Source organism: Natator depressus, chromosome 6, assembly GCF_965152275.1.
Source record: "Natator depressus isolate rNatDep1 chromosome 6, rNatDep2.hap1, whole genome shotgun sequence".
Taxonomy (NCBI): Eukaryota; Metazoa; Chordata; order Testudines; family Cheloniidae; genus Natator; species Natator depressus.
In genome coordinates, this window is record NC_134239.1 from 35663282 (window position 1) to 35682871 (window position 19590).

A 19590-nucleotide genomic window follows, 5' to 3' on the forward strand; every position below is an offset into this window, starting at 1 on the left:
TCGGATGCATTCAGAAGTGAGCTGTAGCTCACGAAAGCTTATGCTCAAATAAATTGGTTAGTCTCTAAGGTGCCACTAGTACTCCTTTTCTACCTGCAGAATAGGAATTCTCCATAAAAAATGGTCAGCCAGGTTCCATTCTGTTTTAACACTAGTTTATCAGAAGAAAACTATACGAATATTGCCACTTCTGCTTAAGTATCAAACATTAAAATTTAGGTTTGTTCATTCAAGTAGCACTAAATCAGTTTGGAACCTGGCCTGTAGTCTCTTGTATTAGGACCCCATTTTGCTGCCACTAACAGGAGACTCAACTGGCAAATGCAGTTAATATATATTTTAAGAAGAATTAGTAATAGTGAGGAATATTCTTAAAATTCTAGAACAATGTGCTCAGGAAAATGGATGCAGTTTTCTTTTAAGGGAGGAATCTCTAGGTCCATTTACAAAAATGGATCTGGAAGAATTCAGGGCCCCTTTGCTTTGGGTAGTAAGGAGTTAATATTGCATAACTTTACCTTTTATGAATGAGTCACAAGTCCTGGAACCAGTTTTCCATTTCCAATTTTTGTGTTTTATTTAGCTAGACAAAGAATTTGAAGAAGATTAGGCTACTATTAATGTCACTGGCATATCCCTCTACTAATGACTATAGGAACTGTGTGTAGGATTTTGCATAAATCATCTTTAATAGCAGTCTGCTACATTTCTATTAATTCTGCCTATTCTTTTTGACTCATCAGTTCATGACAAAGATCCAGTGAGATACTTTATCATTAAGCATGGACATTTCCAAACACTGGACCAAATTCAGGTCCTTACTCAGGGTCTGATCATATCCTTGTGTGTGAAAACTTGGCCAGAGGGAATTATGAGAGGGGAAATGTTTGCAAGGTTCTTCTTGCAGAGATTTCTCCTTAATCATTCCATTGTGGGAAATCAGGGTCCTGTCCCCTGCTCACCATGGGCCCAACAACAAATCCAGTAGATTCTAGCTGATCAGAGGGAGATTGGTGCCTCCATGACGAATCTGGGTCCCCTGTGGCTGCCTCCATCTGCCCCTATTCACCAGACCGCTAAACTGGCAGCTGTCCAGAGGATCACCCTTAAGAAGGGATACCCACAGTAGACGAGTGCTATGGAACTAATATAGCAACAAGTGCCACTCGGCAAAACAGGAGACAACATTTGCACCCTCCCACTCCGGCAAACCCAGTCTGCCTTTCTCTCTCATTGCCCTCCAAGTACCTGTACAGATCGCTCAACCTAACAGAGTCCAAGGAAAGGGAAGGTGGAGGGATGTTACCAGGGAGCCAAGTGAGAAGAGGGTGATCATGCAGAAGAAGGAGATCAATGTATAGATTTTGGGGGCACAACAAAACTCTCAATTATTACTTAGATGTTACTCAAGCAAACTCATATTAGCTTCAGTAGAAGTTTGCCGAAGAACGGACTGAGTCAAAACTGACTAAAGACCTCAAGATTTGGGCCACTCTAGATGAACTACCTCATAAAGAATTGTATTTTCTCTTTTACAGCCACAATACAATAGACTTGTGCACATGTGAATACAATAGACTTGTGCACATGTGAACAAACATATGCATGCGAGTACTTCCACTGCAGGATTAGGACCTTAGATTGCTACTATGCCATAGCCTCATAGGTTGTGCTGTAGGGAAGCTTTTTCAGATATTCACGCAGAATTTTTCTCCTCTTAAGTTCAACCTATCCTAGTCATACATCATCAGTTCTTCTCCCTGCTTCATGTGTTACATCATTTTAATAGCTGTAGATGTTATGTGCTCCTATGCTCTTTTATCCTTGCCACATGACCATTAATTCATTTATGCTTATCTCACCTTTTCTCATAGATAGATATTAAGGTCAGAAGGGACCATTATGATCATCTAATCTGACCTCCTGCACAATGCAGGCCACAGAATCTCACCCACCCACTCCTGCGATAAACCTCTCACCTATGTCTGAGCTACTGAAGTCCTCAAATCATGGTTTAAAGACTTCAAAGTGCAGAGAATCCTCCAGCAAGTGACCCGTGCCCCATGCTACAGAGGAAAGTGAAAAACCTCCAGGGCCTCTTCCAAACTGCCCTGGAGGAAAATTCCTTCCCGAGCCCAAATATGGCGATCAGCTGAACCCTGAGCACATGGGCAAGATTCACCAGCCAGATACCCAGGAAAGAATTCTCGGTAGTAACTCAGATCCCACCCCATCTAACATCTCATCACAGGCCATTGGGCCTATTTACCATGAATATTTAAAGATCAATTAATTGCCAAAATCATGTTATCCCATCATACCATCTCCTCCATAAGCTTATCGAGTTTAATCTTGAAGCCAGATAGGTCTTTTGCCCGCACTGCTTCCCTTGGAAGGCTATTCCAAAACTTCACTCCTCTGATGGCTAGAAACCTTCATCTAATTACAAGTCTAAACTTCCCGATGACCAGTTTATATCCATTTGTTCTTGTGTCCACATTGGTACTGAGCTTAAATCATTCCTCTCCCTCTCCAGTATTTATCCCTCTGATATATTTATAGAGAGCAATCATATCTCCCCTCAACCTTCTTTTGGTTAGGCTAAACAAGCCAAGCTCCTTGAGTCTCCTTTCATAAGCCAGGTTTTCCATTCCTCGGATCATCCTAGTAGCCCTTCTCTGTACCTGTTCCAGTTTGAATTCATCCTTCTTAAACATGGGAGACCAGAACTGCACACAGTATTCCAGGTGAGGTCTCACCAGTGCCTTGTCTAACGGTACTAACACCTCCTTATTTCTACTGGAAATACCTCGCCTAATGCATCCCAAGACCACATTAGCTTTTTTCACGGCCATATCACATTGGCAGCTCATAGTCATCCTATGATCAACCCATACTCCAAGGTCCTTCTCCTCCTCCGTTACTTCTAATTGATGCATCCCCAGCTTATAACTAAAATTCTTGTTATTAATCCCTAAATGCATGACCTCACACTTCTCACTATTAAATTTCATCCTATTACTATTACTCCAGTTTACAAGGTCATCCAAATCTTCCTGTATGATATCCCGGTCTCTCTCTAAATTGGCAATACCTCCCAGCTTTGTATCATCCGCAAACTTTATTAGTGCACTCCCACTATTTGTGCCGAGGTCAGTAATAAAAAGATTAAATAAGATTGGTCCCAAAACTGATCCCTGAGGAACTCCACTGGTAACCTCCCTCCAGCCTGACAGTTCACCTTTCAGTAGGACCTGCTGCAGTCTCCCTGTTAACCAATTCCTTATCCACCTTTCAGTTTTCATATTGATCCCCATCTTTTCCAATTTAACTAATAATTCCCCATGTGGCAGAGTATCAAATGCCTTAACTGAAATCTAGGTAAATTAGATCCACTGCGTTTCCTTTGTCTAAAAAATCAGTTACTTTCTCAAAGAAGGAGATCAGGTTGGTTTGGCACGATCTACCCTTTGTAAAACCATGTTATATTTTGTCTCATTTACCATTGACCTCAATGTCCTTAACTACTTTCTCCTTCAAAATTTTTTCCAAGACCTTGCATACTACAGATGTCAAACTAACAGGCCTGTAGTTACCTGGATCACTTTTTTTTCCTTTCTTAAAAATAGGAACTATGTTAGCAATTCTCCAATTATATGGTACAACCCCTGAGTTTACAGATTCATTAAAAATTCTTGCTAATGGGCTTGCAATTTCATGTGCCAATTCCTTTAATATTCTTGGATGAAGATTATGTGGCCCCCCCCCGATTTAGTCCCATTAAGCTGTTCGAGTTTCGCTTCTACCTCAGATATGGTAATATCTACCTCTATATCCTCATTCCCATTTGTCATGCTACCATTATCCCTAAGATGCTCATTAGCCTTATTAAATACTGAGGCAAAGTATTTGTTTAGATATTGGGCCATGCCTAGAGTATCCTTGACCTCCACTCCATCCTCAGTTTTTAGTGGTCCCACTTCTTCTTCCTTTGTTTTCTTCTTATTCATATGGCTATAGAACCTTTTACTATTGGTTTTAATTCCCTCTGCAAGGTCCAACTCTACTTGACTTTTAGCCTGTCTCACTTTATCCCTACATGTTCTGACCTCAGTAAGGTAGCTTTCCTTGCTGATTCCTCCCATCTTCCACTCCCTGTATGCTTTCTGCTTTTTCTTAATCACCTCTCTGAGATGCTTGCTCATCCAGCTTGGTCTTCAAGTCCTGCCTATGAATTTTTTCCCCTTTCTTGGGATGCAGGTTTCCGATAGCTTCTGCAGCTTTGACTTAAAGTAATCCCAGGCCCCCTCTGCCTTTAGATCCACAAGTTCTTCAGTCCAATCCACTTCCCTAACTAATTTCCTTAATTTTTCAAAGTCAGCCCTTTTGAAATCAAAAACCCTAGTCACAGATTTATTTTTGTTTGTCCTTCCGTTCAGTTTGAACTGAATTAGCTCATGATCACTTGAACCAAGACTGACCCCTACAACCATTTCTTCTATGAGGTCCTCACTACTCACCAAAACCAAATCTAAAACGGCATCCCCTCTAGTCGGTTTAGCAACTACTTGATGAAGGAATCCATCAGCTATCACATCTAGGAAAATCTGAGCCCTATTATTATTACTAGCACTCATCCTCCAGTCTATATCTGGGAAGTTAAAGTCTCCCAAGATCATACAGTTCCCATTAGTATTTACTTCATTAAAAACATTAAAGAGGGCTCTATCCATATCTAAATTAGATCCCGGCGGTCTATAGCACACCCCAAGCACTATCACAGGGGAGGCTCTAGTAGTTTTCTTCCCCAATGTGATTTTTGCCCAGACGGACTCTGTCTTATCCATTCCATCGCTTCTTATTTCTTTACATTCTACCTCATCATTGATATACAATGCTACTCCAGCACCTTTACCTTTATTTCTGTCTTTCCTAAACAGCACATACCCTTCAATACCCATAGTCCAGTCATGACTACTATTCCACCATGTTTCTGTTATCCCTATAATATCTGGTTTCACTTCCTGCACCAGTAGCTCTAGTTCCTCCATTTTGTTACCTAGGCTCCTCGCATTGGTGTACAAACATCTTAATTTTTGCTGTATGACCTCACTCACATTCTGTACCTGATTAGGCATGGTCATTCTACAGCCAGTATGACCTATTAGACTGGTATCTACACTGCCCTTCCTCCTTATGTCCATTCTCCTACCCATGGCTGTATCCTCTCTTACTTCGTTTTCTTTCCTCTCAATGCTAAAATCCGGCGTGGAGATTACCTGGACATCTCCCAACCATCTCCCCCAAATTCCTAGTTTAAAGCTCTCTTAATCAGTTGTGCCAGCCTCCATCCTAAAAGTCTATTTCCTTCCTATTCAGATGAAGTCCATCCGAAGAGAACTGTCCTCTGTCCATGAATGCCTCCCTTTTATTGCAGGGGTGGGCAAACTATGGCCCCGGGGTCGCATCGGGCCCTTCAAACATTTTAATCCGGCCCTCAAGCTCCTGCTGGGAAGTGGGGTTGGGGGCTTGCTCCGCATGGCTCCTGGAAGCAGCGGCATGTTCCATCTCCAGCTCCTGTGCATAGGGGATGTCGGGGGGCTCCGCGTGCTGCCCCCGCCTCAAGTGCTGCCCCTGCAGCTCCCACTGGCCAGCAAATGGGGCCAATGGGAGTTGCAGGGGCGGCACCTGTGGACGGGGCAGTGCGCAGAGCTGCCTGGCAGCGCCTCTGCATAGGAGGCGGAGGAGGGGACATGCCGCTGCTTCCAGGAGCTGCTTGAGGTAAGTGCCACCTGGAGCCTGCACCCTGACCCCCTCCCGTGCCCCAACACTTTGCCACAGCCCTCCCACTCTCTGAACCTCTCGGTCCCACCCTCCTGCACACCAGAGCCCACACTGCAGCCGGAGCCCTCTCCCTGCACCCCAACCCCCTGCCCCAGCCCGGAGCCCCCTCCCACACCCTGAACTCCTCATTTCTGGCCCCACCCCAGAGCCCGCATCCCCAGCCAGAGCCCTCACCCCCTCCCTCACCCAACCCCCAATTTTGTGAGCACCTGTGGCCCCTCGGGCCAAAAAGTTTGCCCACCCCTGTTTTATTGCCTTATCTTTTCCCTGCAAACTTAATTGATTTTGTGTACTCTTCTTTGATCTTTTAGTCATTCTAGTTCTAAGAAACAGATCTTGGACAAACAGTGTCATCAAGTGCCACTTAGGAGGGTGGCTTGGGAGGAATCTAGATCTAGGGGTGATCATAAGTAAGGCTATGTTTACCACCCCAGGTAAGTGCACCCACCACACCTCAGCCCCTAACCCCCTCCCACACACCCAAAATTCTGCTGCTGGCTCAGGGGCTGCCCTTTTATTGGACCAGCTTCTGTTGGTGATCTGTGGAGCTCGAAAGCTTGTTTCTTTCACCAACCGAAGTTGGTCCAATAACAGCTATTACCTCACCCACCTTGTCTCTCTAATATTCCAGGACCAACACAGCTACAACACTGCAAACATATTTTGTATAGAAACTGGCTAATTTATGTAGGAGGGCAACATCAGTCTTTGCTCCTGGGACATATAGGGAATAATCACAAAATGAAGAATGAAAAACATTCTTAATGCTCTCAAAAATGAGATACTATGAACTGATTTCTTCCAGGTTACACATCTGTCTAGTAAGGATGACCCTGCGTTGGAAAAAAACCCAGAGAGCTGTATTGTACTGGATGTCCATATAAGAATGGTAAAGAGTAATTCAAAGACAATTAAGACAAACTATTCAGTATGGTTTCTGAATTATGATGGAGGAAACAAATGGATAGAGAATTGCTTGTGAAAATTCATATACTCAACTACCTGTTATGAAAATGATTTCTATGTTTGCCCAATAGTTAGGTTCACTACTGTTTCCCCAAAGTGAGCTGATAATAGATGTCACTTTCAAATGTCATGGACAAACTCCTCTTAGCATCAACACGATTGCATTCTAAGGCAAAGGATTTCGACACCGCTATCAAACAACACACATATTGAAGCTATGTCTGCACCACAAACTAGGGGTGTGACTTTCCTGCTTGTGTACACACATCTGTGCTGTCAACATGCTAGCATGAGTATAAACAGCAGCGTAGTTATGATAGCACGGGGAGTGGCATCAGAGGCATTGCCCAGCTGTGCCAAATACAAACCTACCTAAAACCAACAGGTATGTACTCAGCATGGCTAAGCCATGCCTCTGCTACCTCCACCTGTGCTACTAATTTTCCTAGCAAAGGGAAAAGAACAATTTGACATTTCCTTTGGGAAAAATATCCCATGTCCTCTGATGTCAATTCATTCCATTTTAGGGAATCATTTAAAGTTATGCTACATGGAGCTATAATTTCAAACACATTATATAAAAAAAAAATCACATAAGCATCAGTGGAGCTGGAAAACAAATTATATAATTTGGAAAAAATATTAGCAAAGACCTAATTTGGCAACATTAAATAAGTTTAAGGCAACTAGGGCAGAACACAATTGGTTAGTGACCCAATAAGCTAAACACAGCTTGTTCTTATTCAAGCAAAAAGTCTACCAAATGAAGAAATAAATGGAACAAAATTTCTATCATTATTTTAAAAAGAGTGATCACAAAGAACACATTCTCTTGATTAAAACCAACATAAACAGGTTACTTTGGGATCCTAAGAGGTATTTGCAGTCCTTTAGGCAGACACAAATTACATTAAACTCTCCGGCTCATCTAAGCAAGTGGCAAATGTAGCTAGTTAAATTTTGCATTGCCAGAGTGATAAAAACAGACAAATGATTAGTAATGTGCAAAGAGGTTACTCTCATGGCTCAGATAGGTTTTGTTCTGGATTTTAGAAAGCCTTTTTCAGCAAACAAGATCAACAACTTCATGACCTAATTGGCAGTTCAAAGTGAGGTTCCACTCTGAAAAGTGACTACATAAAAAGAGCACCCTTATTCAGCAGATCTGATCTCTGAGGATATTCAGAGTCTGATCTGCTTGCTTTAGCTATGAATTTTTTTTTTTTTACTGCTTATTACTTTTGTTAGCATGGCAGAATCAACATAGGGAAGGAGGAGAGAATTGGTTGCTTTTCCTGTTTATGAATCCAGGTGATATCTTAAAGTGTTGCTTTACACTAAAAACGGCATCTTCTTAAGCAATCCACTCGCTGTGAGGATTCGGATTCCAATGTGTCATTTTACTGAAAAGTTAAAACTAATTTTTACTCTTGTTGATAATGGTATTGGCTCTGCAGTTCTACATTCCAACTGGAACATCTGTATGGTTGCATGAGTCAGAAAAACTACAACTTCACTTCCAGGTTGAGTTTGCAAGATTATCAATTTGAGGGAAAAAAATCACACCATCTTTTTATTTGTGACCATCTGATCCAGAAGTCACAAACAATAAACATGAAAACCCATGGTGCCATATTTCAGAGTCTCAGAGCACAAAAACATTGCAAGCAGATATCGACATTACTTTGCCATACACATTTCTGGCTTTAGAAACAGTCAACCTGTCATCACCTCTTTTTTTGTATTATGATGGCAGGATGAAGGACTCTCACTGTCCCCACTGTTATTCCAAAAGGGTCTTTACAAAGGCACTGATCCATGGCAGGATTGATGCCTAAAGCACTGCTCCTGCTTCCATTAAAGTCAACTACAGAACTCCCATTCATTTCAATGAGATAAAAGGTTTTGCAAAGCATATTTTCCAGTAAGTCTTTTGCTTGCACTGCACAGCTACCCAACTGTTTCACCTGAAATTCATTAATCCTAGCTGTTGACAGCAAGACTCTCAAAAGCATTAGTAATAATATGCTGTGAAGTATCTTTTGGTTCAATCTCACCTAGTTTCATTTTAATATTGGAAAGAAAGGGTTCTTATATTAAAATGCTGCCCTTATTTTTTTCCCTAATCAAAAATTTTGTCTGAAAGGTCTATTGTGAGTAGGCAGCTCCTCCACTATTTACTGACTGGACCCTTTTATGCTGCACCCCACATCTTTACACCATTATTTCCAGTGGGTGAAACATTTTTTTTTAAACCATTTGATTCAGAGAGACTATTTCAAGTGTGCTGAAGAAACCTGCTTGGGGCCTCAGTCAAAGAGGACAGAGTGAGGCCATAATAGGAAGTCATGCGGTTCTTTGTAGTTTATCCCTTTGAAATAATTGGAGACAACTATTTTACTGGGATTTAAAAACAAAAGATCCTCTCTGCCATCTATGGGCAGGAAGGCCATCCTATTTCTTCTGTCTCTTGCCAAGAAATTCAATAGGAATCTCACTGGTCAAGATAGCAATGATTTGGCTGCCTCTCAAAGGAGCTTATGTATTAGCTGAGATTGTGATGAACGCTTCAGAGCTGGATTTATATTTAAAAGGATTTTGCTTAACTGAGGCAATGATGCAATTCCAAAGTAAGCCACTAAAAGGTATTTGATTTAAAACACAGGGTCCCAAACTGTGCTACTCCCCCCAGGGTAAAATAAATAAAATCAATCATCCCAATTCAATACATCATCTATAGTTGTTATCAGTGGTGAGCTGGAGCCAGTTAGCACCGATTCGCTAGAACCGGTTGTTAAATTTAGAAGCCCTTTTAGAACTGGTTGTTCCACGAGGGACAACCAGTTCTAAAAGGGCTTCTAAATTTAACTGGCCAAAAGTGGCGCCTTAGGCACCGACTCCATGGGTGCTCCAGGGCTGGAGCACCCAAGGGAAAAATTTGGTGGGTGCAGCGCACCCACCGGCAGCTCCCCAGCCCCAGCTCCGCTCCGCCTCCTCTACTCCACCTCCTCCCCTGAACACGCCGCCCCACTCTGCTTCTCCGCCCCCCCAGGCTTCCCGCAAATCAGCTGTTTGTGCGGGAAGCTGGGGCAGGCTGAGAAGCAGGCTGTGGCTTCCCACTCAGGCCTGGGAGGCGGAGGTGAGCTGGGGCAGGAGGGTGCAAGGAGGGCTGCCCGTGCCGCAGCAGGTAACCCGGGGGTGGGGGGCAGGGGAACCGCTCCCTGCCCCAGCTCACCTCTGCCACCCTCGGCATGAGTGGGAAGCCGCCGCCTGCTTCTCAGCCCTCCCAGGCTTCCCGCCAAACAGCTGATCCGCGGGAAGCTGGGGAGGCGCGGAGAAGCAGAGCGGGGCGGTGCGTTCAGGGGCGGAGGTGGAGCAGAGGGGAGGTGAGCTGGGGCTGGACGTGGGGAGAAGAGCTGCCGGTGGGTGCTCTGCACCCACCAAATTTCCCCCTGGGGTGCTCCAGCCCCGGAGCACCCACGGAGTCGGCACCTAAGGCGCCAATTTTGATGTGATCAGTGGGGGAGCGGCTGCTCCCCCTGCTCCCCCCCATAGCTACGCTCCCCTGCCCCTAGGAGCCAGAGGGACCTGCCGGACGCTTCCTGGGAGCTGCCCCAGGTAAGCACGTCCGGGACTCCCGACCTCGCACCCTGGCAGGTGCCTCTGGCTCTTAGGGGTGGGGTGGGCACCCACTACGGTGGCCCACGAGACCCTCCTGCCCGGTTCTGGGGGCAGTCAGGGGACAGGGGAGGGTGTCAAGGAACGCGGGGGGTTGGATAGGGCAGGAGTCCCGGAGGAGGGGGGTGGACAACAACCCCCTCATGGGGTGAGGAGGGAACCCGTTGTTAAGATTTTGGCAGCTCATCACTGGTTGTTATATTAGCAAAATAACTCTTCCATGAAAGATCCATTTGACAATAGATGCTGCAGTACCACAGTACATATTTGCAAACTTCAAGAGGGGGCTCCGCAAAACAGCAGCAGCACTGGTGCAAACCCCAAATGTAATCAATTAAGACAGTCATGTGCACCAGTGAAGGTTATTCCAGATTCAAAGATAAGTAAGCTCCACCAGCGCAGAATGTGGCTTTCTTGTCTAACTTTTAAGATGTGCACTAATGCAGCTATATCAGTGGCTGGAAATGAGAAAAAATTCCAGTTCTAAGGCACATGAGGCCTTAACTGAAAACAAGGTCACAAAGATGTTGGCCGTAATTAAAATGCCTAACAGATTGGCTAATTATTATAATACAACTCACCTACTATAAAGCTCTAAACCAACTAGCCTTACCTAAGATGTAGTGCTGACCTACTGTCCTCAGTCTGAGAGCTTTCATATCCACCCTGAAAAGATGGAAGGAAGAGAAAGAAGTATGATGGGTGAAACGGGGGAGACTACCACAAGCCACCACCTTACAAGAGAAATAATTTCCCATGTTTGCATTCTGCTATGGTTGGCAAGCAGGCAACATAGATTCAGGAAAAAAATCAAAAGTGTCTTTAATACAAGTGCAGATTGGCAGGTGTAGGAGAGGGGGAAAATCCGCACATCGTCAATTGAGAAAGACAGGAAGAGAATTGGTTTTCTGGCCAGCAGAAAGGTCAGGACAGATAGAAAATGAGGTAGAGCAATTAGTAATTCACTTTTCTTCAGTAGTTACAAAAACATCTTACATTAAACAAATACATCCAGGAAAGGAAAAGAAGCCTCCCAATTCCCCATCTTCCGGGAGCTCTGCTCTTATGGCTCCACCAGGATTCTTACAACAATGAAGACTAGAAAAGTCTCTCCTTCCCCTAGATTTACAGCCCAAAAATAAAAACGCCAGAGTTCCTCTCCCCGCAAATCCACACCCTTGCCTCCTAATTCCCTGCTTATATTATCCCAGGACCAGGATGGTGTTCTAACTCTCTCACAATGACAATTATCTAATACAGTGAGTGGTTCAATGTTTTTATTCTGCAGGCTACTTGGCAAGATTAATAACTTCTCATGGATCAATCTCCCCATTCAGCAGCCCAATTCTCCTACTGCTTGGCTCTGAAAACATGTAAAGATGAGCCCTCCAGGAAGAACTCCATGCACTGCTAGTGGTCCTGAGAACCACAGTCTGAGAACCACAGATCTAAGGTAAGCATATACACAAAGATCAATATTTTTAAATCGTGTGCTTAAAGTTAGCTCCTAAACTATTTTTAGGTGCCTAGATGAATGTGTCCTGATCTTTAAAAACAATGGGATTTGAGATTGCTCAGCATTTCTGAAAAATCAAGCCATTTATTTAGGTGTCTAAATATGGATTTAAGAGCTTATATGTTATACACCCAAGTTTGAAAATTTTGTTCTGAAAAGCTGAGATTTTGAGTAGATGGGGATGGGGGAGAAATGAGTGGGGAGATTCTTGCTCTTCTTTATGAAGCAGACAACTAAAAAAGCTGAACAAGTTGTTATGAACAGATGGTTTGTTAACATATTCCCTGTGTTGCCCAAAAGATTGTCCTCCAAAAATAGAACCGAGGAGGATGGCAATAAAATACTAATCCCATCAGAATAAGGTAAGAAAAACAAAACTGCAGATTGGATGGCTTTATGTACGGTGAAAAATCTACCTTCTTTATTTTTCTCTTTAATGTGATGGGGCCTAGACATTTAAGAACAGCAGCTTAGGAGAAGAGCAATAAGACAATTAATAGCTCTATTTCTCTGTAATAGTTTAATTCTAGTGCAGGAGGCAAAATGTTCCCTATGTCTGATTTGTAAAAATTAGGGCTGTCAAGCAATTAAAAAAATTAATCGTGATTAATCGCACTGTTAAACAATAATAGAATACCATTTATTTAAATATTGTGGATGTTTTCTACATTTTCAAATATATTGATTTCAATTACAACACAGAATACAAAGTGTACAGTGCTCACTTTATATTTATTTTTGATTACAAGTATTTGCACTCTAAAAAAACAAAAGAAATAGTATTTTTCAGTTCACCCAATACAAGTACTGTAGTTCAATCTCTTTATCATGAAAGTTGAACTTACAAATATAGAATTTTATGTACAAAAATACTGCATTCAAATATAAAACAGTGTAAAATTTTAGAGTCCGCAAGTCCACTCAGCCCTACTTCTTGTTCAGCCAATTGCTCAGACAAACAAGTTTGTTTACATTTGCAGGAGATAATGCTGCCCGCTTCTAGTTTACAATGTCACCTGAAAGTGAGAATAGGCATTCTCATGCCACTGTTGTAGCTGGCGTCACAAGATATTTAGGTGTCAGATGCACTAAAGAGTCATATGTCCCTTCATGCTTCAACCACCATTCCAGGGGACATGTGTCCATGCTGATGACGGGTTCTGCTCAATAACAATCCAAAGAAGTGCAGACCAATGCATGTTCATTTTCATTATGTGAGTCAGATGCCACCAGTACAAGGTTGATTTTCTTTTTTGGTGGTTTGGGTTATGTGGTTTCCATATTGGAATGTTGCTCTTTTAAGACTTCTGAAAGCATGCGCCACACCTCGTCCCTCTCAGATTTTGGAAGATACTTCAGATTCTTAAACCTTGGGTCGAGTGCTGTAGCTATCTTTAGACATCTCACATTGGTACCATCTTTGCATTTTGTGAAATCTGCAGTGAAAGTGTTCTTAAAATGAACAACATATGCTGGGTCATCATCCAAGACTGCTATAACATGAAATATATGGCAGAATGCGGGTAAAACAGAGCAGGGGACATACAGTTCTCCCCCTAGGAGTTCAGTCACAAATTTAATTAACGCATTATTTTTTTTTAACGAGCATCATCAGCATGGAAGCATGTCCTCTGGAATGGTGACCGAAGCATGAAGGGGCATATGAATGTTTAGCATATCTGGCACGTAAATACCTTGACGGCTACAAAAGAGCCATGCAAATGCCTGTTCTCACTTTCTGGTGACATTGTAAATAAGAGGGCAGCATTATCTCCTGTAAATATGAACAAACTTGTTTGTCTTAGTGATTGGCTGAACAAGAAGTAGGACTGAGCGGACCTGTAAGCTCTCAAGTTTTACATTGTTTTATTTTTTAATGCAGTTTTTTTGTGAGAACAGCAAGGCCAGTTTCCATAAATTTTGGCCTATCCATCCTGCAGCTCTTCATTGTCCCAAAAAATCAAAAAGAAGTTCTACAAAAAGTGGAAGCATGGATGCATTGCTAAGGAGGAGTATAAAAGAATAACACGAGAATATAGGAATAAAATCAGAACAGCTAAGGCACAAAATGAGTTACACCTAGCAAGGTACATAAAAGGCAATCAGAGGTTCTTTAAATAATTTAGGAGCAAGAGAAAGATGAAGGAAAGTGTAGGTCCTCCTCTACTTAGGGTGAAGTGAGCATTACTGAGCAAAGGATTATATTTAGGACGGAAAAAATCAAATGCACTACTACCAAATGGGGAACAGCTGGCTAGGTGGTAGTACCGCTGAAAAAAGGATCTGAGGGTTATAGCAGATCACAGATTGAATGAGTCAATGTAATGCAGCTGCAAAAACAGCTAATGTTCTGGGAGGTATTAACAGGCCTCTCATATTTAAGACACGGGAGGTAATTGTCCCACTCTAGTCAGCATTTGTGAGGCCCTAGTTAGGAGTATTATGTCCAGTTCTGGGTGCCACGTTTTGGGAAAGATGTGGACAAATTGGAGAGAGTCCAGCAGAGAGCAATCAAAATGATAAAGGGTTTAGAAAACCTGACCTACCAGGAAAGGTTTTAAAAAGGGCATGTTTAGTCTTGAGAAAAGACAACTGAGGGGGGACTTGAAAACAGTCTTCAAATATGTTAAGGGCTGTTATAAAGAGAACAGTGATCAATTGTTCTCCACATCCATTGAAGGTCAGACAAGAAGTAATCAGCTTAATCTGCAGCATGGGAGGTTTATCTTAGATATTAGGAAAATCTTTCTAACCATTAAGATAGTTAAGCACTGGAATAGACTTCCAAAGGAGATTGTGGAATCCCTGTCGCTGAAGGTTTTTAAGAAGTGGTGAGACAAACACCTGTCAGGGATGGTCAAAGTTTACTTGGTCTTGCCTCAGTACAGGGAGCTGGACTAGATGACCTCTCAAGATCCCTTCTAGCCCTACACCTCTGATTCTATGCCACATAGAATGGAATTTTCTCAGACCCCTCACCCTTTGGCTGTTCCCCCCTACCTCAGATTTCCAGTAGAGCCCTAAAATGTGTGTTCATCTGCCGGGGCAAAGGGGACTGTGAAACTGACAGACTGGTCAACTTGTGTATGACCCATAACAACAGGAGGCACTGAAATGGTAAACAGGGCCATTTGTCATAGCTAGTCATCAACGCCATGTTAAGTAGACTCAAATCTTTAACATGTTTGCCTGTATGGTTAGAGAATCATGAGTAGATGCTAGGTGTACTTGTCTGTGTTTACCTATATCTTGTTAGAAATTTAACAATGTGATCTAATTAGTTCATGGATGAAAAAAATCCAGTTCCTGTTTTTTGATGATTCATTACTGTACTCTACTGATTCAAAAGATGTAAGATACTGTAGGAACTAATATTATTATTTACATTGACTTCAGCTTAATTATCTGATATAATGAATTGTCTTAGTAATTTGAATGGCTATTGCTTAAAGTATTGTCTAAGAAAGGACTCACTGAATAAAGATCAAACAGTTGGCTCGCTTTCATCAAAGCTTCACGGTGGGATTACCTGTCAGTACCCCACTTGCTTCAACTATAAAGGAAGCTTTAGGCCTGACCCTTTTTATCTCAAGCCTGCTTCAACTTTGAAGGGAAGGTCTAAGCCACAAGACTGAGGTCTCCAGGTTTACTCTGGATTTACCCTGGAATTCTCATGGAAGAATTTGAACAAACTCTACATCTGAACAGCCTATTGGACTATAACCTTCAAAATTGATTCAGCAGCCTCACCATCTCTGCTATGAAACTGACCTAAGGGCTTTACACACATTTGTATATATATTCATCTCTTATCATATATAACTCTTTTCTTTTATTAATAAATCTTAGATTTAAGGATTGGCTGTAAGCGTGTACTTGGGGTGAGAGCTGAAATATTAATTGACTTGGTGGGCAGCATGTCCGATCTTTTGGGATTGGTAGAACTTTAAGTATAGTGAATAAGGTTTTCAATAATCCCTCACTATATTAGATGTGGCTGTCTGGATGGGAGCCAAAGGCTGGATTGCTTACGGGGGACTGTGTCTGGCTTCTTGTTAAACCAGTGTTGTACTGCAGAAGCTCTTTTATTACTGGCTCAGTGAATCTAATTATAGAATAAACCACCAGTCTGGGGGATTGTCGGCCCTATTTCTTGCAGTCTGCCATGAGTGCGGCATTCTCAGTGTGGCCCCTTCAGGCACCATGGTCAGAGGGACCCTAGCTAATTCTCTCTCCATCATAGCCCTCTGTTCCATATCTGATTTCATGAGCTCCCCTCTATCCCAGACAAGAGTGAATAGCACACGGACCTTAACGCTCACTATTTGCTGCCTTAGGATGGCATTGCATTAGAGAGCTAACATGCAGACCTCCTAGAGGGTGGAAAGCAGCACATGGTTCAGACACAGACATCCCACAGAGATGAATTTATTAAAGGAAGAACACTCTATCCTAATAAAGAAGACAGGAAAGAAGCTGGTAAAATACAGATAGGAGCTAGTGAAATTAAGAGATTCCCATTTAAACATAACACACAAAGGCAAACAACTCAGATTCATAGTTTCTAAGGCCAGAAGGGACAGGTATGATCATTTAGTTTGACCTCTGGTAATGGCACATGTCACACAACTTCCTCAAAATAATTCCTAGAGTACATCTTTTAGAAAGACATCCAATTTTGACTTAAAAATTCTCATTGATGGAGAATCTACCATGCCCCTTGGTAAATGGTTCCAAATGGTTAATTACTCTCACTATTAACATTTTACGCCTTATTTCTAGTCTGAATATTGATAAACTGAATATTGTCAAAATATGTAATTGTGTACATACATGTGTTGGAAGTCTAAATACTAAGATGGGCTAACTAGAGTGCCTAGCATTAAATGAGGTTTTGATATAATAGGCATCATGGAAACTTGGTGGAATAAGGATAGTCAATGGGACACAGTAATACCAAAAAAAGAAAAGGAGTACTTGTGGCACCTTAGAGACTAACAAATTTATCTGAGCATAAGCTTTTGTGAGCTACATGAAGTGAGCTGTAGCTCACGAAAGCTTATGCTCAAATAAATTTGTTAGTCTCTAAGGTGCCACAAGTACTCCTTTTCTTTTTGCGGATACAGACTAACATGGCTGCTATTCTGAGACCAGTAATATCAAAGTACAAAGTATATAGGAATGACAGAGTAGGTTGTGTTGGTTGAGGAATGACTCTATATAGAAAGAAAGAAAGCACAGAGTTAAATGAAGTAAAAATCTGAAATGAATCAAGCTGTACCAATCACTACAGAATCACGATAGAAATTCCATGCTTGAACAATAGCAATAGGAATACACTATCAACCACCTGACCCTGGCGACAATGCTTGGGGAAATTTGAGAGGCTACAAAGGTAGAACACTCAGTAATAATGGGGGATTTCAATTATCCTCATACTGAGTGGGTATATGTCCCTCAGGAAGGGATGCAGATAGAAAATTTCTAGACACCATAAATGACTGCTTTTTAGAACAGCTTTTCCTGGACCCCACAAGGGGAGAGCCAATTTTTTGATTTTGTCCTAAGCAGAGCACAGGATCTGGTCCAAGAGGTGAACACTCTGAAATTGCAACCATAACATAATTAAATTTAACAACCTTGTGGGGGGAAAATGCCAAAGAAACCCACCAGAGTAGCATTTAACTTCAAAAAGGGGAACTACACAAAAATGAGGAAGCTAGTTAAACAAATTAAAAGGAACAGTCACATGGGTGAAATGCTTGCAAACAGCACAGAGACAGTTTAAAAACTCCATAATAGAGCCTCCAACTAAATATATACCCCAAATTAAAAAAGAAAACAATAAAAAGTATAAAAAATGCAACCATTGCTAAACAGAGTAAAAGAGGCAAAAGGCATCCTTTAAAAATTGGAAGTCAGATCCTAGTAGGGAAAATAGAAAGGCGCATAAACCCTGGCAATTCAAGTATAATAAGGCAGGGCAAGAAAGAATTTGAAGAGCAACTAACAAAAGACAGAAAAACTAACCACACGTTTTCTTAAATACACCAGAAGCAGGAAGCCTGCCAAACAATCAGTGGAGTCACTGGACAATGGAGGTATTAAAAGAACACTCAAGGGGGAAAAGGGCCATTGCAGAGAAGCTACGTGAATTCTTTGCATTGGTCTTCGTTGTAAAGGACATGTGGGAAATCCCTGCACCCAAGCCATTCTTTAAGTGACGAATCTAAGGAACTATCCCAGAGTGAGGTGTCAACAGAGGAGGTGGGAACAAATTGTTTAATTTAACAGTAATAAGTCACCAGGACCAGATAGTGTTCTGCAAGAACTCAAATATGAAGCTGCAGAACAACTAACTGTGGTATGTGACCTATTGCTTAAAACAACCTCTATACCAGATGTCTGGAAGTAGATAATGTAACGTCGATATTTTTAAAAACACTCCTGGCAATTACAGGCTAGTAAGCCTAACTTCAGTATCAAGCAAATTGGCAGAAACTATAGCTAAGAACAAAATTATCAGACACACAGAAAAACACGATATGTTGGGGAAGAGTCAATGTGGCTTTTATAATGAGAAATCATGCCTCACCAATCTATTAGAATGCTTTGAGGGTTTCAACAAATATGTGGACAAGGGTGATCCAATGGATATGGTGTTCTTGGACTTTCAGAAAGCCTTTAACAAGGTCCCTCACCAAAGGCTCTTAAACCAAGTAAGCAGTCCTGGGATAAGAGGGAAGGTCCCCTCATGGATGAGTAACTATTTTAAAAGATAGGAAACAAAGGGTAAGAATAAATCGTCAGTTTTCACAATGAAAAGAGGTAAATAGCAGGGTCCCCCACAGATCAGTACTGGAACCTGAGTTATTCAATATATTCATAAATAATCTGGAAAAGGGGTGAACGGTGAGATGGCAAAATTTGCAGACGATATTAAATTACTCAAATTAATTAAGTCCAAAGCTGACTGTGAAGAGTTACAAAGGGATTTCACTAAACGGGGTGACTGGGCAACAAAATGGCATATTAAATTCAATGTTGATAAATGCAAAGTAATGTGCATTTGAAAAAATAATCCTAACTATACATACACAATGATGAGGTCTAAATTAGCTGTTACCATTCAAGAAAGAGATCTTGGAGTCATCGTGGATAGTTCTCTGAAAACACTGTTTAATGTGCAGCAGCAGTCAAAAAAGCTAATAGAGTATAAGCAACCATTAGGAAAGGGATAGATAATAAGACAGAAAATATAATAATGCCATTATATAAATCCATGTTATACCCACCCCTTGAATAGTGCATGAGGCTCCAGTTGCCCCATCTTAAAAAAATATTAGAATTGGAAAAGGTACAAAGAAGGGCAACAAAATGATAAGAGGTATGGCACAGCTTCCATATGAGAAGAGATTAAAAAAGACTCTTACAAAAGAGGTGACTCAGTGAGAATATGATAGAGGTCTATAAAATCATGAATGGAGAAAGTAAATGGGGAAGTGTTATTTACCCCTTCAATAACACACGAACTAGGGGTCACTCAATTAAATTAAAAGACAGCAGGTTTAAAACAAACAAAAGGA

The 19590-nt window shown here is 41.7% G+C and overlaps 1 protein-coding gene across 5 annotated transcripts in view; it reads right to left on the reverse strand.

Moving 5' to 3' along the window:
- The window catches only part of IRAG1 (inositol 1,4,5-triphosphate receptor associated 1), a 136424-nt gene that overhangs the window by 90260 nt on the left and 26574 nt on the right, over positions 1 to 19590 (reverse strand). Inside the window, exon 5 of one of the 5 annotated variants that reach the window (XM_074955051.1) lies at positions 519 to 583. The exons of the other annotated variants lie outside the window; for them this stretch is intronic. The gene's annotated coding sequence lies outside the window, so the exon portion shown is untranslated. The remainder of the gene's footprint in view (positions 1 to 518; positions 584 to 19590) is intronic. 5 annotated transcript variants of the gene reach the window in all.